Source organism: Cetorhinus maximus, chromosome 3 (genome assembly GCF_964194155.1).
Source record: "Cetorhinus maximus chromosome 3, sCetMax3.hap1.1, whole genome shotgun sequence".
In the NCBI taxonomy this organism is placed as follows: Eukaryota; Metazoa; Chordata; class Chondrichthyes; order Lamniformes; family Cetorhinidae; genus Cetorhinus; species Cetorhinus maximus.
In genome coordinates, this window is record NC_135881.1 from 143206671 (window position 1) to 143231737 (window position 25067).

Below are 25067 nucleotides of genomic sequence, written 5' to 3' on the forward strand. Positions count from 1 at the left end.
ATCCCATGAATGAAAAAAAACATAGCTGCGTGCTATGGTCTTCATTCGGGAAATCCTGAATGGGCACTGTGTAGTTCAATTAAAAGTGGCTCTCTTCCCTTTGGAGGAAATATCACCCGTGCTCCCCACAATAAGATACCATCCTGGCTGGTTATTTCATGTCTTCTGTTGAAGTATGGTTTTGTTTTGTCAGATAAAGGCTCCTGTGACCAACCTTGTAGCACTTGTCCTCGTACTTGAGATAGGACTAGGTCCCTACTTGTCCAGTCCCTGGTCTGTCGAGCCCATACCGGCATAGAATCTAAGAAATTTAACAGTAAAACAAGTTCCTGTGGAACTGGGATGTGCTTACCATTTTCTTGTAAAGGCAAACAACTAAGGGCATTGATGTTTGTGATCTGATTGCCAGGCCTATATATGAAATTGTACTCGTATGCTGACAGAATTAGGGCCCATCATTGTATTCTTGCTGAGGCTATGGGTGGTATAGCCTTGTCCTCACTAAACAATCCTAGCAATGGTTTGTGGTCAGAAACGATTGTAAAATGGCGACCGTGTACGTACTGTTGCCTTAATGGAGATTAGTTTGGGAATTTGTTAAAAGTTAAGATAGTAGTAATTTGTAGCTGTGTGAACATATATTTTAACCTGTGTAAATTAATAAAATGTTTCATTTAGTTTAATGTAAAACCTCAAGAACTAGTGGTCTGATTCCTGAGTTCAGAATCGTATCTCAAACATAACACAAACTTATTGGTTATGACTGTTGTTTAAGGTTTCCCTCTGGGATTTTTAAATAACTCCCCTTTACCAACTGCATCAGTCATAACAAGACCCTCAACTAGGTAAAGAAATATAGTTGGCTTATTTCTACCAATTCATCAGTTCGCCTCAGCTCACCAAGAGACAGACAGTAAATTTATATTGATGGTTGAAACCTCATGTATGCTATGGTTGTTGGTCTGGGTTTAGTATTCAGAAAGTTATTTTGATATCTAAGGATGTATAAATTTGAAATCCCATAATCAAGTGATTTTTTTCACTATTACTTTTAATAAACCCAACTTGTAGTATAAAGTCTAAACAGTTTATACCGCTAGAATACAAAGGCTATGAAAAGCTGAGTGAGCTCATGTCTATTTCAGACAGATATCACAGTGATAAATATTTTTTGTTCAGCCCTGGATACACTCATCAAGGTTAAAAAATCATTGCGGAATGTGACTGGCTTTTTTCTTTTTTTTGTATTTTTTTAAACGATGCTACTTATTTATTTCTGATTTGCTGCTGTGTTATGAATATGATATTGGCACCAAGCACGATCCAAACCGTGCTTGAGCCATGACAATTAGTGTTGTGGTTTCTGTGAAGCTTTCAAACACCTCCTAAAGTCATGGTACTTCGGTGACCACTGAAAGTGGTAGAGGATGCAGAATGAAGAGCAATGGATTATATACCTTCTACCATATATCTGCTATACATCATACCACACCCATCAATTTTTTGTCGACTTCTGATGTTGGATCATAATTTTTTGGGGGGGAATGGGCTGACTCTCAGTTTAGCCTCTGGTCATAAAGAATTGCACAATAAAGCAGGCCCATTTATTTATATCATCAAAATGCGTGTGCACAGTGTATGGCTTCTCTAGCCCCTGTCAAGCTATGCTGCACATCTATAAGCTGTGATTAATGCATTTTAAAAAGTAGAGATAACTCTGCCAGCCATGTAACCTAACTTGCTTTTCCTTCCCAACCGGAACGAAATTGCAATGATACGAGACACGGGTGTTCCTGCAGAGAGAATCGTTTATGCAAATCCTTGCAAGGAGAGCATCAAAAAAAACATTAAATATGCTGCCAGTCATGGGATTCAGATAATGACCTTTGATAATGAAGATGAACTACCCAAAGTTGCAATGAACCATCCTACTGCCAAGTAAGTTGGCAGCATCGCTTTGTATGCCTGAATCAGCTGTTAAACCTAACAATTTCAATTTAACTCTTTGTGGCAAACATCTGTTCTTGTGTAGTTTCACTGCTCTTTGTCCAGAAAACATTAAATTCAAAATACTCATCCTCATCTACATACCCCTCCAAGGCCTGCCCCACTGAACAGTAACAATGGGCAGAATTTTGAGGTTAGTGGGCGGGTGCGGTCAGCTGGCCCAGGAGTGGCTGGGAAACAGACCATCACCCGTGATCGGGCTCCCAACCGTGATTGCACGCTGGGCGGGGGGGTGGGGCAATTAAGGTCCAGCCAGCGTGAAACGTGGTTCCTCACTGGTCGGGAAGGGGCAGGTGGGTGGCTGTCGGCCGCCGGGTCCAATAGCGACCTGGTGGCCAGTTTAAAAATGGCACAGGCAGCCCCTGGAAGGCTGCTACAGAAGAACGTCTCTGCGTCATCAATATTGAAGTTTTGGAGTCGAGTGTGGCTGGACACAGCAGGCAGGAGGGCAGGTTAGGTGGGCACTCGTTTTCCGGATGAGTGCCTCGCAGTCCTCCTCGAGGAGGTGGCAGCCAGGAGGGACACTCTTGTCCCCAGAGATGGGAGGAGGAGGCCACCACACCTCACAAAGAGGGCATGGGAGGAGGTTGCAGTGCTGGTTAGGCAGCCATGACGTGGTGCGGTGCACATGGGTGCAGTGCCAGGAGAGGCTCAATGACCTGCTACACTCAAGAAGGGTGAGTACCATGTTGTCATGGGTCAGTGTGCAGAAGTGTTAAGGTTTGGCCATCCCCCCATGGACCTCAGGGGCGCTAGAGTATGAATGCTAACTGTCAGCAATGCCAGAGCTGGCCAAGGGGGTCCGCCCTTGGCTCCTTGGTTGTAAGGAGTACCTTGCTGCTCGAGGGCCATTACTCAGGTGTGCCCTGTGACACGTTTCTCAGTTGGGGTTGGCCAGGCTGCAATGGCGCTGCAGGAGTGGATGAATCAATGCTCCTCTGTCCTTTCAGGAGAAGGCAAGCCATAACCAAATGGAGAGGTCACAGACAGGCAGAGGCCCCCCAACCTGCTGCTGCTCATCAGATTCGAGCGGGATGCCCTTGAGCTATTGAGCGAGCACGCTCCCCGTGCAACCATGCATGGAGAAGCGGAAGTGCCAGGCGAAGGTAAGAGTGCAGTGCACATACGTGAGAGTTTCAGATTATGCAACCATTCTAGTATAGTCTCTTCATTGATGGGAGCCTCAACCTGGAGTCCCTATTGATCATTAAAAAACAATGGCACCATGATGCACATCTCCATTGTCTCACCAGGGCGCCTGGCATGCGTATTGACGGTATGATAACTTTAATTAATTACATGTCCTGGTTCTCCCTTTTAGATTCACCAGCACGGACTTGCTCTCTGGACCCTGAAGGGCCACCCCTGACGCCGGAGGACCACCAGGCTTCATTTGCACCTGCGTCAGACCCAATCTCTGAACCAAGCACCATCACAGATACCAGCACCACCAGCTAGATCAGCAGCTAGAATGTCAGTGCACATTGGTGAGGGCACTTCACACTCGCTCGAGGTGCAGGCGAAGGCAGAGAGTGCCCAGGGCACTGGCAGTCGGAGGATTGCTGGGAACCAGGATGATGCTTAGTCGAAGGCAGATGATGCGCCTCTGGAGTCATCCATTAGGCTGCAGATGCTGGAAATCCAGCAGGAGGATCTGGCAGAGATCCATGAGGGTCTGCGTGCCTTGGCCTCTGTTGTGGAGGAGTCCATGTGGAGCATGAACACCGTGTTGACCCTCGTGGCCAAGCACACTGCCTCCTCCATTGAAAGAGTGGTGACTCTCATGGAGGAGGCAGCTCCAGGAACAGAATCAAGGGTTCCTGGGGATGCACTCGGACCTGCAAGCCCTTACACAATGACCTCAGGTGGTTAGTGCCAGTGTTGGAGATGGATGAGGCGCCCAGTATCCCAGCTAGGTGCCCGTCCATCAATGGCGAGCAGGGAGGTCCAGAGTGACCTCACGTTGGTGAACGAGCTGCCTGTCGTCTTAGCAGGCTCCACTCAGGATGCTCCAGATGACGGCAGCAGCTCCTCCACCCATCTGCCAGTGACCGTCGCATCTGATGAGTCTTCAGCGACTGGGAAGATGCCAGCCTTGGCACTGGCCCCTCCCACCCAGGTGGGGCCAGCGCAGGATCCATTGGCCAGAGGATGACCGCCAAGGTCATCAAGGGCAACAAGACAGCAGAGTCAGCAGGCTGTCTCCAATGCTGGTGCCAGCGAGGGAGGAGCACCAAGACGTAGCACTCAGAAACATAAGTTAAAGGCACCATGAGCACAAGAGGAACAGTTCAGAGGTGATTTTCTGTTCATTTATGTTTGGTTTATATGTCTGCTGGTGTGGAAATCAACACCAGTAATGGTAATGTCATTATGCTTTCAATGTGACAATAACATTAAATTTGCTTTGGTTCTGATGGCCTGAGCATGCTTCACCTTTTTTCTTTCTGGTACAGGGTACACCAGTATGTAATACTGGATGTGAGTGGCTCTAAACTTTATTGCACAGGCACTGAGTGGACTTTGGGTGAAAGGGTCATTTCAGACATCCGGGATGAAGGCTATAGTGCTGGCATGAGGTGGAAGCAAATCTTTGGCAGCCTAACTTAAGGAGTGTTGGATCAAGGCGTCCCTGCCTCCCTGGAGGTTACCGAGGTCTGCCTCCACACCCTCAGCGTTCTCCTCACCGTGCTCCTCTTCTGACTCACCACTGGATTCACCTGTGGTCTGTGCAGCTGCGTCAAGATCCTCTTCCTCTAGTGGGTCCCCCCTTGGCAATGCCAGATTGTGAAGAGCGCAGGATGCAACCACTATCAGTGACATCCGCTCTGGGAGGTATTATAATGCTGAATGGTCCAGGCATCGGAAGCGCATCTTGAGAAGACCTATGGTTCCCTCTATCACCGCCCTTGTGGAGGCGTGACTTGTATTGTAACACTGCTCTGCCTCTGTTCGTGGGTGGTGGAGAGGCGTCTTAAGCCACCACTTCAATGGATGCTCTTATCACCCATCACCATCCATCCAGTCAGGCTGGAGCACTGAAGAGCACCGACACCTGGGAGTGTCTGAGGATGTAGGCATCATGGGAGCTACCTGGGTACCTTGCACAGACTTGCAGAATCTGCATCCTGTGATCACACACTATCTGCATGTTCATGGAATGGAAACCCTTCCTGTTGACAAAGGCACCCGACTGACCTGCTGGTGCCTTGATGGCCACATGTGTGCAGTCGATGGCACCCTGGACGTGGGTGAACCCAGCCATCGCTGCAAAGCCTCTGGCTCGCTCAGCCTGGCTGGCCTCATCCATATGGTAAAGAATAAAGGTCACTATCTGCCTGAACAGAGCTTCTGTCACCAGCTTGACACAACTGCGGACAGCTGACTGGGACATTCTGCAAAGATCTCCCGCTGAGCCTTGGAAAGAGCCAGAGGCATAGAAGTTGAGGGCCACTGTGGCATTCAGAGCCATTGGCATGGAGTGTCCACCCAAACAGTCAGAGCTGATCACAGGCCCAATCCTCTGACAAATGGAGGCCACTGTCTCAGTTAAGAGGCAAAGTCTCCTTCCGCATTGCACCTCAGACATATTGAGGTAGCTGCATTGCCGCCTGTAAACCCTGGCAACAGGATAGTGGCTTCTTCTGCAGCCCCATCTGCCCTGGACTTCCTGCTGACCCTGCATCCCTTTTGCCTGCACCTTTCCTCCCACAGATCCCTCCCCTGGAAGCTGCATTGGGACACCCGGCCTCCTCTCCCTTCTGCAACCCCCTCTTCTTCCACCTCAGAGGTGCCACAATGGAGACCACAATCCCCATTACCAGGGTAACGGAAGGCTGTCTGACACCTGAAGTGTCTCCTGGTTTGAATCCTCCGGGGGCCTTGCAGATACCAATAAGTCCTGAAGCCTGGAAATGCTAAGAATGAAGCCCCGAACAGAGACGAGGCTGCCCAGTACCAATAAGCAACCAGCAGCAAACTATCTCCAAAACTCCCCACTACTGACACTGGCAATGCTGCTGACCCTTTTTATCCCGATCTTGGATAAGGTTTTTGAAATTGTCGTCTGCCTGCCTGCCCATTTTGCCCATGCGACGAGCGTGAAATCACACGGACAATGTAAAATACAGCTTAATTGCCTTTTTAATGGCCTTACCTGGCCTTGTAATTGATGGTGGGTGCGGCTCCGGCTCCTGCAGCCCACTGAGCAAAATATCACCCAAGTGTGTGATGACGTCGAAATGCTTGCCCAACGTCATCGCGTGCTGTTTTACACTCGAGCGTGTCAGGCATGTGCCCGCACACCGAGTGAAAAATTCTGGCCTATATCTCGTTCTACATCCCGACTCTCACTTCTTCAACTCGGATCTCCTGTGCACCCTTCCCTCTCTGGCCTCCGTTTCTGGTGGCAGAAAACTTCAGCCGTCTAATTCCCTCAATTTTCTGCAGCTCATTCTCTAAACCTCTCTGCCTCACTATTTTTCTCCTGTCTTTAAAGCCACCTTATTTCTTGTCATTTCTCCAAACTCTTTCATTATTCTGATGGGTTCTGATGAAGAATCATACGGACTTGAAACGTTAATTCTGTCTTTCTCACCACAGACACTGTCAGACCTGCTGAGTTTTTCCAGCAATTTTTGTTTTTGTTTCAGATTTCCAGCATCCGCAGTATTTTGCTTTTATCTTTCATTATTACTTTGTATCCATTTTCCACTGTTTGACGTACTTTGGGATATTTGCTGTTTTAAGGGCTTTAGGTAATTGCAAATTATGGTATCATGTAGAATATCATCCTGTATCTAATTTTCCCCTCATCCTTCCTTTCCTGAAAGTAGTGACTCATATAGTTATGGTTTCATCGACAGCCATTTCTTCTGGTATCTCCCAAATTGCCATTCTTGCCTTTTGAACCTGAACAGTGAGTGTGAATTGATCAGATATTGCCCCCCACGACCACCCCCATCAAAGTCCAAATGGAAAGCCTACTTTCGGGAGGGGAAGTTCGGTTTGATTGTTCTACTCCCTCCCTAAGTTGGGATGATGACGTCAAATGTGGTATTCCATGATCATTGAATGTAGAAAGTGCAAATGGAAGTGAAAAAGTTATCAGAGCAGCAAAGAGAAGATATGTGATGAGACTGGCTGCCAACCTAAAAGAGAATCTATAGGTGTCAAAATAGTAAAAGGGCGGAGCAATGGTGGTGATGGGAACTTGTCCTAAGGGGAGCAGAGCCTGCGCAAGCCCTCTTCGCATCACCACAAATGACTCGACATCCCAGTTGTCCTTGAGTGAGGGGGGGGGGATGGCCTCTCAGTGGAAAGCAGCAACATCCAAGTTCACGGCACCATGGGTGGCTCTGCTGCTCAGAGGGGCGGGAGGAAAACAAGTGGCAGGGCTATAGTGATAGGGGATTCAATGGTTAGGAGCACAGACAGACACTTCTGTGGCCGCAAACGTGAATCAAGGATGGTATGTTGCCTCCCTGGTGCCAGGGTTCAGGATGTCACGGAGCGGCTGCAGGACATTCTGGGGAGGGAAGGTAAACAGTCTGTAGTCGTGGTACACATTGGTACCAACAACATAGGTAAACTAAGGCATGAGGACCTCCAAGCTCAGTACAGGAAGTTAGGAGATAAATTAAAATGCAGGACCTCAAATGTAGTAATCTCAGGATTACTCCCAGTTCCACATGCTAGCGAGAGCAGGAATAAGAGGATAGACCAAATGAACACGTGGCTGGGGAGATGGTGTAGCCGGGAGGGATTCAGATTCTTGAGGCACTGGGACCGGTTCTGGGGAAGGTGGGACCTGTACAAACCGGATGGGCTGCATCCAGGCAGAGCTGGGACCAGTATCCTTTGCTTGGGGGCTTTCACTAGTTCTGTTGGGGAGTATTTAAACTAGTGTGTCAGGGGGATCCCAGGAGTAGGATCAGATAGGTCAGATTCAGATCAGACAAATGGAGGTAGAACATTAGCTAGGGACGTTGTGATAGACATGGAGTTACAGGAGAAGCAAGGTTTACAAAGTGTCCAGCAAGGGAAATTGAGGGGGTTAAACTGTTTATACTTCAATGCAAGGAGTATTACAAACAAGGTAGATGAGTTAAGGGCACAGGTAGACACATGGCAGCAGGATGTCATTGCTATAACGGAGACCTGGCTAAAGGAGGGACAAAACTGGCAGCTAAATATCCCTGGTTAGAGAGTCTTCAGACATGATAGAGTAGGAGATAAAAAAAGAGGTTGGGGGGGGTAGCACTAATGGTTAAAGAATCAATTCCAGTTGTGAGGAGGGATGATATACTAAATGGGTCAACACACGAGGCTTTATGGATTGAGCTTAGAAATAAAAAAAGGGCACTCACACTACTGGGAGTATACTACTAGTGAAATGGAGATAGAAGAACAAATATGTAGGCAAATTTCTGCTTGTAAGAACAAGAGGGCAATAATAGTAGGAGACTTCAACTATCCTAATATCAACTGGGATTCAAACAATATAAAGGGCACTGAGGGAGAAAAATTCATGCAGTGTGTCCAAGAAAATTTTTTCAACCAATCAGTGACAAACCCAATGAGAGGAAATGCAATTCTAGACCTAGTCTTGGGGAATGAAGAAGGGCAAGTGGGTGAAGTGACAGTTGGCGACCATATCGGGGACAGTGATCACAATTCAATTAGATTTAGCATTACCATGGAAAAGGACAGAGATAAAAGGACAGGAGTAAAAGTCTTGAACTGGGGGAAAGCAAATTTTGCAGAAATGAGAAGGGACTTGGCTGAGGTGGACAGGATAGCACTGCTGGAGGATAAAACAGTGGAAAATCAGTAGGAAGCACTAAAAAGTGAGATCCTAATTGTACAAAGTAGACATGTTCCCTACAAAAATAAGAGTGGTACTGCCAAATCTAGAACCCCATGGTTGTCTAGAGGAATACAGGGGAAGATCAAACAGAAAAAGAAAGCGTACAATAGGCACAAAGAACTAAGCACTGCAGATAGCCTAGATGAATATAGGAAGTGCAGGGACGAAATAAAAAAGGAAATTAGGAAATCAAAGAGAGGGCATGAAAAAAGATTAGCAAGTAAGGTTAAAGATAACCCAAAGATGTTTTACCAATACATTAGTGCTAAAAGGTTAGTTTAGGAAAAAGTGGGACCTATCAGAGATGAAGCAGGAAACTTGTGTGTAGATGCAAAGGCTGTGGGAAGGGTTTTGAATGAATATTTTGTCTCCATGTTTACAAAGGAAAGGGAGGATGTAGATATAGTAGTCCAGGAGGAACACTGCGAGATATTGGATGGGATAGTCATAAAGAGAGAAGAAGTACTCGAAGGGTTGAAATCCTTGAAAGTTGATAAGTCACCAGGGCCAGATGGATTGTTTCCGAGGCTGCTGAAGGAAGTCAGGGAGGAGATAGCAGATGCTCAGAGAATGATTTTCCAATCTTCACTAGATACAGGGGAGGTACCGGAGGACTGGAGAAATGCAAATGTAGTTCCATTGTTTAAAAAGGGATCAAAGGAAATGCCAAATAATTATAGGCCAGTTAGTCTTACATCGGTGGTGAGCAAATTAGTAGAATCAATCCTGAGAGATAGGATTAACTGTCATGTGGAAAGGCATGGACTAGTCAGGGATGGTCAGCATGGATTTGTTAAAGGAAGGTCTTGCCTCACAAATTTGATTGAATTCTTTGAGGAAGTGACAAGAAGAGTTGATGAAGGTAGTGCAGTGGATGTTGTGTACATGGATTTTAGCAAGGCATTTGACAAGGTCCCATATGGCAGATTGGTCAGGAAAGTAAAAGCCCATGGGATTCAGGGTAATGTGGCAAACTGGATTAAAGGTTGGCTTTGTAACAGGAAACAAAGGATAATGGTCAATGGATGCCCTTGCGAATGGAAAGTTGTCTCAAGTGGTGCTCCACAGGGCTCGGTGTTGGGACCCTTGCTGTTTGTGTTATATATTAACGATTTGGACGTGAACATGGGGGGCACGATTGGGAAATTTACAGATGACACAAAGATTGGCTGAGTAGTGGATAGTGTAGAGGATAGCCATAATCTCCAAAACGATATAGATGGGTTGGTGGGGTGGGCGGTAAAGTGGCAGATGGATTTTAACATAGAGAAGTGTGAGGTCATACATTTAGGGAGGTCAAACAGTTATAGGGATTACACAATAAATGGGAATATACTAAGAGGGTAGATGAAGTGAGAGATCTTGGCGTACAGTACACAGGTCTCTGAAGGCCGCAGTTCAAGTAGACAAGGTTGTAAAGAAGGCATATGGAATGCTCTCCTTCATTGGCAGAGGTATAGAATATAAAAGTAAGGTTATAATGTTGGAATTGTATAAAACACTGGTGAGGCCACAACTGGAGTATTGTGTGCAGTTCTGGTCACCACATTACAGGAAGGACGTAATAGCTCTGGAGAGAGAGTGCAGAGGAGGTTTACAAGAATGTTGCCAGGATTAGAAAAGTGTAGCTATGAGGAGAGATTGGATAGGTTGGGGTTATTTTCCTTAGAACAAAGAAGGCTGAGAGGTGACTTGATTGAGGTGTACAAAATTATGAGGGGAATAGATAGAGTGGACAGGATAAAATTGTTTCCCTTGGTGGAGAATTTTAGAACCAGGGGACATAGATTGAAGATAAGTGGCAGAAGGTGTAGGGGGGACATAAGGAAGAACTTTTTTTACGCAGAGGGTTGTGGGTGTCTGGAATTCGCTGCCCAAGTTGATGGTAGAGGCAGAAAATCTAAACTCTTTTAAATAGTACCTAGATCTGCACCTTAAGTGCTGTAAGCTGCAGGGCTATGGGCCGGGTGCAGGAAGGTGGGATTAGAAAGGGCACTTGGGTGTCCTCGGGCTGGCATGGACAAGATAGGCCGAATGGTCTCCTTTGATGCTGTAACTTTTCTATGGTTCTATGGTTTGGAGCGTCTATTAGTGAGCGTTCTCAGCTGATGGAATGTGCAAGGGCCTTGAATTTGGACATCCTCGGGGTTAAATAGGAAAATACTTCCTTGTTAAAGTCAGCTTACAACATTTGTATTGAGATATTTTATTTGCTAATTCGACCACTTAATGCAACTCAGTAATTACCACCACAGATTTTATGCACATTAGGCAAGAGTTTTATCATTGTTATTTTTCCAGTCGGCAATTTATAGGAAGATCACTGCTGCTCCAAAAGAAGGTTAACATGGTGCACAATGATGTCATGCTCAAATGACACAATGGCATCTGCTTTTTTGCCTAGTGTGTTCAAACAAAAACTCCTCAAGCTCTGAGTAGTTTTTTAGGGCAATTGCACATTTTAATATTTTAACCTGAGTCTTGACTATTTGCATGTGAAATGTACATTCTTGGGTCTGGGTCTGGTTACAGCATCATTTTCTGTGTGTACGGCCAATCATGTGACCTATGAGTGCAGGAGAATACAAGTGTCAATTTGGTGAGACTCTGGGCTGAATCTTGCCATGTGAGTGGGTTCGGAGGCGGCCATGCCTGCTATTTTGTGCAAGAAACTGGAGAGCTGATTGCCCGACATGCTGCCGCTTCCAAGAAACTTTTCCAGAGGCCACTTACTGGGGCTTATAGCCTCCCACCCAGAAGCAATGGACGGGCAATGAAGGTGATTAAGTTGACATTTAAGAGGTGTTTTGCTATAGAAGTATAATTTTGTCAGAGGTGCATGGTCCCCACACTGTATAGGCACCTCATCCAAACAGCTGAGATGGCTGCACAGTGGCAAGTCATTGACTAAGGTGGTAGCCATTCAATCCTTTGTGTAAAAGGGCAATTAGCAAGGAGAAGGAAGCAGATCTTTTGGATTGTGCGTGCTGAAAGTGCCAAACCCACGACCACTAATATCTAGAAGGACAAGGGCAGCAGATACATGGGAACACCACCACCTGGAAGTTCCCTCCAAGCCACTCACCATCCTGACATGGAAATATATCACTGTTCTTTCAGTGTCACTGGGTCAAAATCCTGGAACTCCCTTCCTAACAGCACTGCGGGTGTACCTACACCACATGGACTACAGCGGTTCAAGAAGGCAGCTCACCACCACCTTCTCAAGGGCAATTAGGAATGGACAACAAATGCTGGCCTAGCCAGAGATGCCCACATCCCATAAATGAATAAAAGTGAGAGAAGGGTTTTCGAGGATGGGTCATTCTGAGTCACTGCAGAAAAACCTTGCATCTGAAGTGGTTATAATAGAGCCTGGATTTCAGGGCCACATGGTCAGAGGTGGGCTGGAGCAGTGATGACCAGGAGTGACCCCAACAACAAAGGCAGCCCCCTGATGCACAGAGATGCAGAGTCGCTAGGCAATGGGGAGGAGGGGCCAGAACAGTGTACCAACAAAGGCTCAGCTTTTAACATTTCTGAGCAGCTTTGCCGCCACCGACTGTGGCTTATGAGGCAGTTGGTGGTTGATCCGTGCGCTCTCCTGCAAGAAGTAGGTGGACACCCAATACCGTAGCTGTCATGATGACAGTGGCCTTTAATATTCTATTGTCTGGCTTGCTTCAGGACTCCGTTGGAGACCTGTGTGAGATATCATAATCAGTCATCCACAGCAACATCACTCAAATGATTGGTACTATGAATGAGAGGGACTCAGACGGCAACGCATTCACCACAGATGTGGCCAGTCAGACACAGAGCGCCATGTAATTTGTTGCTTTGGCAGGATTCCTACCGGTGCAGGGTGCGATTGGCCACATGGGTGCAATCATCAAGGCTCTGGGGCAGCAGCCCAATATATTTATCACCAGGAGGGGGTTCCACTCCTTCAACATGGCTGCATCCAAGTTGACCCTAAAGTGATTCCACCACTGCATCTGTGTAGGGGCAGCCTCAGTCATGAGGGCTTGAGGCATCGCGTGTGTCTCGTCCAGATGGGCCAAGGAGGCAGCATCAGAAGATGCAGCTCCTTCAGGAGTGGTACCAGTGACATCATGCCTGCCTGCTTCAGCCCTTTCATGGTCCACCTGCACATGCACACTGACCAGGGACAGGAGAGCACCGTGTTGCCCGTCTATCCTTCCATGCATCATCATTACAACGGACCAGTCAATGCTGCAGAATGTATCATACATTTGGCTCATGCCAGTTCATTGCTCCTACATCCATTTGGTGGGCTGCTGCATATGACTGCCTGTAAGGGTCACCACTCTTTCAGTGGAAGAATTCAAGCGCACATATGCCTGAGACATTGCAGTGCTCATGATATGAATGGACTCTTCTATTGTCTGCCTAAAGGTCTGCACTGCCTCAGGGAACTCTGTCAGATGGCTACACATCTCCCTTTGCTGCTCCACATGCACCCGCTTTGTATATAACCCCCGAGGCCCAGCATCTCCAACCAAATGAGCATGGCTGGAGCTATCCTCCATCCTCTGATGGGGACTGTACACAGCTGCCGCTCCCTCCACACCCGCTCCCACTCACGTGTCATGGTGCTCACCTTGTGCTACTCATACTGAATGGACCTGAGGCCCTATCAAGACATGAGTATCTGTACTGGTGAAGGGTGATCCTCAGAGTGCAAGTCATCCTCTGAAGTTGCTGCAGCTATCACAATAACCTTCTGGCCCTGTGGAAGAGAGAAAACTTCAGTTATTTAACCTCCCATCTGTCAGTAATTCCTTCATCAGGCATCTTGCAGTCCATCAACTGTGATTCACTGAAAATGATCACACAAATGAGGAAGCTGCTCCAAGTTGCTTGCATGGACATGACAAGATGCTCTCACCCTCTCTGCCAGATATTCATCTCATCCTCAGCAACTGCCTTGCCCTGCAGCCATCCTGCCAATATCAACATCCTCCTCCATTAACATCAATGCTGTGAAGTTGGCCACTCCACTCTCAGAACGACTCCTCTCATAGACATTGTGAGATCTTTTTTTACCTAGCAAGGTGAAGATCAAGAGTGATCAACTGTGATAGTTCCTCGCTGAACATCATGAGGCATATTCTCTTGTACTGATCCTGGAAATTTACTGTCCATGGGAATAACTCAAAATCCTTCCCTCAGGTGAGGAGTCGGCCAGGGCCTATATGTCCTCAGCTTTCCTGAGCAGTGCCTGCCTGGAGGTGTGCATATCAGGTAATTAATTCATGGCTACCAGCCTGGTAATGCATCTTACTCACCCTGCCAGGCCTCAGAAACTTGTTGAAAGGCTTCGTCCAGTAGACCCAGGTCCTGTTCACACATTGTGGCTGCTTCACTCTCCAGTGACCTTCAGTCATGCCTGCTTAGCCTAGTGGCTGGTCTCCCCTCTCACTCCCTGGAAATAAAATGTTTTTCCAGGCTGTCCTTCCCTCTAACACAAACTCCAGGGAGGCGTTGCTGAATCCTGTAGCCACCCTTCCATGACTGCCTACCACGTCACTGCACAGAACTATTGCGCACTCAGTTATTAGACAGTCTGCTTGCAATCACATTGATGGCAGATAATCACCCTTTAAATGGGACCTGCCACATCTAACTCCCACCTCCTGTACTGCCAAGTTTAATCGTGGAGGCGAGCCAATGATTGGGTGTCTCCTTCAAAATTCAGTTCGATTTTGAACAACAAGCTCGAGCGAGGTTGGGATCTGGAAATGGACTTGAAACGGAGCCAGAATTTCATGCCTTTGGAGTAGGCAAGCAGTGATCCCAAATTCACATGAAATCGCATGAGAATTCATCAAGCGGATGTCCCAATGTCATCGTGCCTGGCTGGCTTCATCATTCTGGAAATGAATAAAGTTACTGACCCATCTGAACAGAGTGTCAGTGACCAGCTTGACGCAGTTGTGGGCCTCAGTTTTGGGAACACCACATGGATCTCCCACTGACCCTTGGAAAGAACCGGAGGTGAATAAGTTCAGGGGCACTGTAACCTTAAGAGCTTCTGGCATAGGATGGCCACCGATATAGCTTGAGGCAATCTCTGGGCCAATTATATGGCAAAGGAGGTCACAGTGTCCCTAGCGAGGCAGAGCCTCTTTCGGCTCTGGGCCTCAGACATGTCCAGGTAGCTAGAGCGCTGCCTGTAGACTCTGGCTGCAGGATAATGGCATCTCCTGTGGACCCTTCTACCTTGCACTTCCTGCTGGCCTTGCACCCTCTCTGGCTGTACCTCTCTTCCCATAGGTTGCACTCTGGGACACTGCCTGTGGACAGGTGCCTTCTACCTTCTGGCCTTCTCCTCTTCAGATGAGGTCCCTCCAGCAGAGTAGACAATCCCCATTTGCTGGAATACAGATGGCACAAAATAGTGCATTGAAGGGGACACTTGGCAGAAAGCCTCCAAGAAAGCCTGTAACCCAAAGAGTCCTCCAAAAAACACAGTAAATGAAATGAACTGTCTGAAAACCACCTCAAGGCCTTGATTCTCCGTTCTTTCAGCTGGGCATCCAAGGCATGGCTTGAAAGCGAGGGTAAGGGTGACACCACCTTACTGAACATTCCTGATCAGGGCATCCCGTCACCCTTATGTCAAGCAAAGACCTCTGAAATAATGTTTGCAGCCCTTCCCATTTGTCACAAGCCACTCCCGTGCCCATCACCTATGAAAAATATGAAGCACATTCAGGCCATGGCACATAAGGAGACCTTTATATGGTGGTCCTGTTAACACAACTGGTACATAGTAGATGTTTGAACTAAAGTTATATCATCCGTGACAACCCCTCTTGTGTTTACAGCGCCTTAAACTTCCGTTTGCAAGTGCTGTGTCTTGGTGCCACCCCCCTCGCTGGCAGCGGCATTAGAGGCAGCCTGCTAACTGCGATGTCCTGTCAGCCTTGAAGACCTTGGTGGCTGTCCTCTGGTTGGTAGAGCCTGTGCAGGCATTGCCTGGGAGGGAGCATCCAGTGCCATAGTTGGGCACTCTTCAGTTGTGGCGGCCTCATCAGATACAATGAGCAAGGGCAGAAGGGGGAAGGAAATGCTGCCTTCATCTGGAGTGCCCTGAGAGGGCTGCAAATGCGACATGCAGCTCGTTCAGCAGTGCAAGATTGGCTTGGACCTCTCTGCTCACCATTGATGGGCAAGCACCTAGCAGAGTGACTAGGTGCCTCATCCATCTCTCACACTGGCACTGACCACCTGAGGTCACTGCCAATGTTTGGGCTTGCAGGTCCAAGCATAACCCTAGAAACCCCTGATTCTGTTTCTGGAGCTGCCTCTCCATGAGAGTCACCACTCTCTCGACGGAGGAGGGTGTGCACTTGGAGCTCCGGGTCAATGCAGTGCTCACACTCCTCATGGACCCCCCAAGACCTAGACCATGGCACGAAGACCCTCAGGGATCTCTGCCAGATCGTCACGCGGACCCCGCTGGACATCCAGCATCTGCCACCTGATGGACGACTCCAGAGGCTCATCATCTGCCTCGAACTCAGCATGCTCCTGGTCTCCAGCAATCCTCCAGCTGCTGGCACCCTGGGCACTCTCTGCCTCCACCTACTCCTCATGCGAGTCTGATGTGCCCTCACCACTGTGCAATACCACCTGAGCCGAAGCGCTATTTCCCACCGACATACCGCCAGTGCTTGGTTTGGAGAGAGGATGTGATTCAGATGCTTCTGTCCATGGCTGCTCTGTGGGTGTCAAGGGAGGGTCCTCGGGGTCTTTCAGGCATTGTGAGGATGGTGCATCTGAAGGAGGAAGAGAATAAGTCAGTTGATAACATCATAACAAAGTGACTGTGCATGCATGATGATTGCTTGTCGCAATGGACGACTGCCTCACTGAGGCATTGTGATTGGACGAGCAATGGGTCTCTTGATTTGAACATCTCATTGGGGATGCCATGACCCTACATTTCTTACACACGCCCCCAGTCTCTCACCTGTCCACTGGGCTGTTACCTTTCTCTAAGACTCCTCTCTGACCTGTGGCCCTTGCTCCACGCTTACATTCCATGTCGAAGGCATCCATCTCAAGCTTTGAAAGGATCAGGAGGTTGGCCATACCACCACCTGTTCGTGTGCGCTCCTACACATTATGGCTTCTCTTCTCCTGTACAGACAAAAGTGCTTTCATTAGTCCACCCTCTACCTGCAACACCATACCAGTTTCGCCCATCCCCCACCCAGGACACCCAGATTGAGGTGCCCGCCAGATTGGCACAGCTCACCTTTGTACATAGCCAAGCCAAGCAGGCACATCTCTGAGCCTTGGCCGGCACAGGGATATGTGCTATTTGGCCCTCTGCATCTCACTCCCCTGAACGCCATGAAGAACAGCCACCCTCCAAGACATCTATACCCAGTTCCACGCCAAGTCAGTACTCACCCTTGCGGAAGATGATTGAACCTTTTCCGGGACTGGATCCATGTGCGGCACACCATTCACCTGGGCAGCCACCACCGTCCAGAACTTCTTCGTCTGGTGGGGTGGCCTCCTCTTGCCATCCCGCGGCATGAGGATCTCACACCAGGCAACCGCTGCCTCCAGGAGATGAAGGGTTCCCAAAATTCCCACATTTTTCATATCATCAACAAGGATATGACTTTTGGACTTTTATGGCAGAGGATCCAACTGCTGAGTTAAGTGTAGAACCCTGTAGACAGGAGGCTAGGACAAGAGGAGACAGAATACGCATTCTTCCCTTTAAAACAATCAACCCAGAGAAAGATTTCACCTTACACGAAACTAAAGCCCATCAAAATCGTGCATAAATAATTGCTACTAACTAAGGCAAGAAGGCAACAATCAATGCAATTATGCGAACCTATCAATACTCCACACATACAATGGCTTTAAGTTCAAAACTAGTTACAGGGGCAGGAAGACAACGATAAACATCATGCGAGCCCATTAAAAACAACGAGACAACAATCACCTGAAGAAGCCCAAATCAGACAAAGAACCAACCTTGATTTGGTTTCAGATAAGAAATTCGAAAAAAACAGTATAACCGGGCCTCCAGTTACGAAAGGGGAGGAGGGTGAGCAGTTTTGAAGGGTGAGCAGTTTTTGGAGCGGTTTGAGCAGAGTTTAAGCAGGGAGCTGAGCCAAGCGGAGGAGGGAGATCTGGAGGTTTGCAGGCCCGCAGGCAACGTCACAGCAAGGGGCACAGGGTGGCAGGCTCAACCGAAGACAACAAGGCCGCAACCACAGCTCTCCACGAAGATCGACCACCCACAGCCCTCCACCCAACTGAAGAACCTTCGCAGATTCCACAGACCAGGACCACGTGGGGATGGCAGGCCCCAGAGGACACAAAGAGCGTACCCCAAAACTGCAACCAGCTTACCTGGCTGGATTTCGAACTGTCAAGGAACCCTGGTTGGTGACATGATCCCTGACCTCTCCTAGTTCAATTGAGTTAGGTTTTGGGGGTGGGACAAGGGTAAGGGGATTAGTAGCGTGATTTTCCCTTGTTATGCCGTGTGTTCCCCATTCTTAACTAAGTGTACTTTGTAGGTCTGTATAATCTCAGCGTAATCCTAATGTTATAAGTTCATTTATGACTTCAATAAACCCAGTTTCTTTTCTTGCACCAAAACCAGTTGTCTGCTGCATTTTGTCACAACACCCAAATAAGTCCAAGGTCTAGAACCCAGGGAGTGGGAGTGATTTAGACCGCTCAGAAGTCAGAGGTGAAGCTGACACACACCACCACCCCCTACAGAGAGCACGCAGGCACTCATAAGGGAAGCGGGGGCCAGAGTGCCCACTGGCATTTCCCTCCCGCCTGGTGTGCCCAGCGGCTGATGAGGCCATAACTCCTGCCAATTCAAAATGCTTCAAGTTTCTCTTGAACAGTTCCCTGAGGCTCCTCACCAACTCCTGGCAGCCTTCAGGGATCTGCTTGTGCTGTTTCCAAACTCCACTCCAGGTCCCCTTAGGACACAGCACCGGCCATGTTCCCGCCCCTGCCAGCAGCACTGAGCCATTGTCAGTGCGCATTTCACACTGGCCAGCCCTTAATTGGCCAGCCAGCATAAAATTGGGTTCGGCTTGCGATTGCAGGCGGGAGCAGATATCACATTTGCTTCCAGGCCCACCGATCATGCGTGCACAAAGTGCACAAAATTCAGGCCCAGGTTCCCGACCCTGTCAGGAAAATTCAGCCCTCCATTGCTGACATGAGGCCCAGTGGTTGGGGGTAAGAAGGGTTCATCAATTGTGCTAACAGGACTGTGTTCTCAAGGCACAATGTGTTGCATTTTGATTTGTAGAAATTTGGGCATGTTTGAAAGGTTGTACAGCTGGCAAGTGCAAATTACATTAAAGATAGAAATGATCTAATTGGCGATGGGTTTCTAGCAAACCATGCCCTGGCGCTGAGCACACTTGTAGAAAATGAATGGATGAATATTCCTTCGATGCACTAGATATATCAATTCCGGTCGAATAATATCTCTCCTTTTCACAGCTTTCACGTTGGAAGTGGCTGTGCTGATTCGAAGATTTTTGCTAATGCCATAGCGGATGCACGCATAGTCTTTGATATGGGGGTATGTTTTCACTTAGAGTTTAGCTTTAATTTTAAAAGGAGGAAATTTTCACCAATACATCTATGATGAGAACAAAAGCAGATTGTGTGATATTAGTGATCAACACATTTATTTTAAACAGGTGGCCTTCCACTGGGTTCTTGCCCGCCCCAACCTCTCTGCAATTTTACACAGGGACTGGCGATGCCTCGGCTGTCCCCCTTCCCTTGGCCCAGTTGAAGGCCCCGAAGTGGCCAATTAATGACCACTAAAGAGCCATTTCCTGCCCAGCCTCAATTTTCAGGCTGGCGGGAGGAGTTCAGGGGTGGAGAGAAGCCCGAAGAGTGACTCTGCTCAGACCTTGGGCAGGCAGGGGCGGAGGGACAGGGGTGCCACCACCATCAAAGACCTTCTTTCAAAATGGGGCATCCCGTGCCCTCGCCCCTCCTCCCCCGCCCTCGACCAACCCCCCCCCCACCTAACTCCCACCAACAGTTCTGACCCCTGCTATCTCCTCCCCACCCCGGCCACTCCACCAACTCTTCCACCTCCAACCCCTCTTCGCCCAACCCCTCCCCACCAGGCCTCACCTCACCTCCTTGCCCTGAGACCTCCATATTTACCTGGTCCTGGACTTCCAGGCCTTGGACACTGGGGACTGCTTGCAGTCCCACTCCTGGCCATTGCAGCTTCTGGCTGGGACTATAGAGAGCTACCAGCCAATCAGATTGGCCAGCAGCTCTCTGAGGCAGGCCTCCCTCTGGAATGAGGGGCAGAAGTCCCAGCCCCTGTTGAGGGCTGCGGAACAGCCAGTGTCAGTGGCAATCTGTTCGCTGCTGATTCCTTGGATAACAGGAAGGGGAACAGTGCCATCCTAAAAATCCTGGCCCTGATGCTTTTGTTAAAATAGGGGACAAAGAATTTCATTGGGACATATTAATATGTTCATGACAAATTTTTGCACACAACAATTTTAACTCTATGTTGATACATACTGTGATACATATAGAATTGCTATTCTTTTTGGGGCAATTTCTGGCTGGCCCTCCTTTCTCAATAATGTTTTTGCAAAAATATATGAAGCTTCTAGAATGTGATTTATACTGCATAACAGGGACTAAAATCTGGCATGTCATTGGGTGGTTTAAGTGAAATATTAAACAGTTTTATATTACTGAACTTGGTGATTGCAAAAGAGCAGTAAGTTTTACATCAAAGATAAAGACAGGTAATAACAGTACAACAGCTTATTCCAGCCTGGGTAAATGCGGGACGGTTTTCACAGCAGGGAGGGCATCCGGCTGCAAAAATCACCTGCCAATTCCAGAGAAAATGAGGGTTGGAGTATAAGGTGATCTAAGAGTATTGTGGCAACCCCATGTACCATGGTAAAAAACTGAATGAGGAGCCACACTACTGCTGGTGATGCTCGACCATTATGCCAAAATTGGATTTCTTCTTGCTATTTTACAGACTCACCTCAGATTTCGCATGTATATGCTTGATATTGGAGGCAGTTTTCCTGGCTCTAGAGATGACAAAATTACACTTGAAGAGGTAGAGTAAATGAATTAAAATCACCACTGAGGATGTATTAATATTCGTTTATTAGCTTTTGGAATTTATGTATATGAACACATAGGGAAGAATTTTATGAAACACAAACAAGTAAAAGAACTATGCAATCTGCTTGTCTGCACTCTGTTTCTCTCCACAGGTGCTGCCTGACCTGTTGAGTAGTTCCAGCATTTTTACTTTTATTTCAGGTTTCCAGCATCTGCAGTATTTTGCTTTGGTGAACCACTTTGCTTGATGGGTCACATTAAATGAGGGCACTTGATTACTGTTGCACAAACCACCAAACATCAACAAAGGCATTGGACTCGGATGTGACAAAAGCACACCCGGCCCAGTTGGCCCTCTGAAGTCCTCCTTGCTAAAACAAAAATAAAATACTGCAGATGCTGGAAACCTGAAATAAAAACAAGAAGTGCTGGAAATACTCAGCTGGTCAGTCAGCATAGGCAGGGAGTGAAACAGAGTTATTGTTTCAGGCCAATGACCTTTCCTATTTGACCTGAAAAGTAACTTTGTTTATCCGTTCGCATTTGCTGCATCCCCTGCTGAGTATTTCCAACATTTTTATGTAATGATGATTCCTCGCTATCATTTGGGGACTTGTGCTAAAATTGGGAAAGCCATCCCACAAATCTGTCAAGCAACAGCCGGATAATTATACTCACAGAATCATACCTTTCACCAACGCCCCAACCTCCTCCGTCAGCATTACCAGAGTTGGCAACACAATTGTATACAGTTGGGAGGCAGTAATCCTGGAAGCACTCAATGTTGACTCTGGACCCGATGAAATCTCATAGCACCAGGTCAAATTTAGGCAAGAAAATTTTCTACCGGTTGCGACCCACTAGCCTCCCTCAGCTGATGATTCAGTACTGCTCCTTGTTTAACATCATTTACAAGAAGCACTAAGGGTAGCAAGGGCACAGAATGTACTTTAGTGTGGCCTCAATGTCCATCATCAAGAATGGCTCAATTGCACCACTACTGATCGAGCTGGCACAGTTCTGAAGGATATATTTGCCAGTCTGGACCTGCAGCAGATGGTGAGGGAACCAACATGAAGCAAAAAACTTACTTGACCCTGACCTCACCAGTCTACCCTGACGCTGCTGCATCTTTCCATGGTAGTATTGGTAGCAGTCAACCACTTCAGTCCTTGTGGAGATGAAGACTTATCTTCGCACTGTGAACAGCTTTCATCGTGTTGTGTGGCACTAACATTGTGCTAAATTGGATAGATACAGAACAGAGCTAGCAGATAAAAAGTGAGCACCCATGAGGCACTGTGGGCCATCATCGGCAGCAGAACTATATTCAGCAACAATCTTTAATCTTCTGGCCCAGCATATTATTTATAACAGGTACCGAGGGCTCAAAACAGTGGAAGCCCTAGAGGAGTATAGAATGTGTAGGGGGGAACTTAAAAAGGAAATTAGGAGAGCAAAAAGGGGGCATGAAAAAACATTGGCAGGTAAAATAAAGGAAAATCCAAAGTTATTTTACAAGTACATTAAGAGAAAGAGGATAGCTAGGGAAAGAGTAGGACCCATTAAGGACCATAGTGGTAATTTGTGTGTGGAGCCGGAAGACGTAGGTAGTGTTCTAAATGAATACTTTGTGTCGGTGCTCACATGTGAGAGGGACAATGTGGGTCTGGAAATCAGGCAGAACGACTGTGATATATTTAAGGAAATTAGTATAGAAAGGGTTCTAAGAGTAGGGCCCATTAAGTTTTAAGTGGTCTGGTAGGCTTAAAAGTAGATAAATCTCCAGACCCGGATGAAATGTATTCCAGGCCTGGATGAAATGTATCCCAGGCTGTTGAGTGAGGCAAGGGAGGAGATAGCAGGGGCGCTGGCAATAATTTTCAATACCTCTCTGGCCACAGGAGAGATGCCAGAGGACTGGAGGACAGCCAATGTGGTACTGTTATTCAAGAAGGGAGGAAGGGATAAACCAGGGAACTACAGGCCAGTCAGTCTAACCTCAGTGGTGGGGAAGCTATTGGAAGCAATTCTGAGGGACAGAATTAATCTACACGTGGCGAGGCAGGGATTAATCAGGGACAGTCAGCATGGTTTTGTTAAGGGGAGGTCACGTTTGACCAGTCTGATTGAATTTTTTGAAGAGGTGACAAGGTGTGTAGATGAGGGCAATGCATTTGACGTAGTCTACTTGGACTTCAGCAAGGCTTATATTAAGGTCTCGCATGGGAAAGTGATAACGAAGGTAAGAGCCCTTGGGATCCAAGGCAATTTGGCAAATTGGATCCAGGATTGGCTGAGTGGCAGGAAGCAGAGGGCGATGGTCGAGGGGTGTTTTTGTGACTGGATGCCTGTGTCCAGTGGGGTTCCACAGCGATTGGTGTTGGGTCCCTTGGTGTTTGTGGTATATATAAACGATTTAGACTTGAATGTAGGCAGGTTGATCAGTAAGTTTGCGGATGACATGAAAATTGGTGGGGTGGTAAATAGTGAGGAGGATAGCCATAGATTACAGGAGGATATAGACAGGCTGGTCAGATGGGCTGATCAGTAGCAAATGGAATTTAATCCAGATAAATATGAGGTGATGCACTTGGGCAGGACAAACAAGGCACGGGAATACACAATGAATGGTAGGATCCTGGGAGGATCAGAGGGACCTTGGTGTGCATGTCCACCTGTCCCTTAAGATAGTAGGACAGGTAGATAAAGTGGCTAAGAAGGCATGTGGGATACTTGCCTTTATTAGCCAAGACATAGAATATAAGAGTAGGGAGGTTATGCCGGAACTGCATAAAACGCTGGTTAGGCCACAGTTAGAGTATTGCATGCAGTTCTGGAATCCACATTATAGGAAGGATGTGATTGCACTAGAGAGTGTGCAGAGGAGATTTACCAGGATGTTGCCTGGGCTGGAGAGTTTTAGTTATGAGGATAGATTGGATTGACTGGGGCTATTTTCCCCGGAGCAGAGGAGATTGAGGAGGGACATGATTGAGGTGTATAAAGTTATGAGGGGCATAGATAGGGTAGGCAGGAAGGAACTTTTCCTCTTGGTGGAGGGATCAATAACCAGGGGGCATAGATTTAAGGTAAGGGGCAGGAGTTTTAGAGGGGATGTGAGGAAGAATTTTTTCACCCAGAGGGTGGTGGGAATCTGGAACTCACTGCCTGAAAGGGTGGTAGAGATAAAAACCCTCATAACATTTAAGAAGTATTTGGATGTGCACTTGCGATGCAATGGCATAAAAGGCTATGGGCCTAGTACTGGAAAATGGGCTTAGAATAGTTAGGTACTTGTTTGACCGGCGCAGACTCAATGGGCCAAAGAGCCTCTTTCTGTGCTGTAGACCTTTATGACTCTATGACTCTACATCTACCATTAACATCAAGCCAAAGGACCAACCCAGTTTAATGAAGAATACGGAAGTGCATGCCAGGAGCTGCACCAGGTGTACCTAAAAAAACTTTGCATTTATAAAGCGCAGGACATCGCAAAGCACTTTACAGCTTTTGAAGTACTATTCTAAAGTCTAGTCACTGTTGCAATGTAGTAAACGCAACAGCCAATTTGCATATAGCAAGCTTCTACATACAGCAGTTTGATAATGGCCGGATAATCTGTATTTATGATGTTGATTGAGAGATAAATATTGCTCAGGGCTTTGGGGATAACATCCCTGCTCCTCTTCAAAATAGCGTCACGCAATCTTTTACATCTACCTAAGAGAGCCAACAGGACCTTGGTTTACGATCTCTTCAAAAGATGGCATATCAAACGCTCAACATGCAGTCCCTCAGTGTTGCACTGGATTGTCAGTTATGATTTTTGTGCTCAAGTCCTGGAGTGGGAATTGAACCCAAAACCTTATAATGTAGGGATTCAAGTGTTACCAACTGAACTACAGCTGACATGATAAAAATGAGATGTCAACTTGGTGAAACTACAACACAGGGCTACATGCTTACTAAACAGAGCCAACAGCATGCAACAGACAGTGGTAAGCAATGTCAGAACCAACTGATCATA

The 25067-nt window shown here is 47.3% G+C and overlaps 1 pseudogene; it reads left to right on the forward strand.

Moving 5' to 3' along the window:
• The window catches only part of LOC144674280 (ornithine decarboxylase-like), a 105699-nt pseudogene that overhangs the window by 34943 nt on the left and 45689 nt on the right, over positions 1–25067 (forward strand).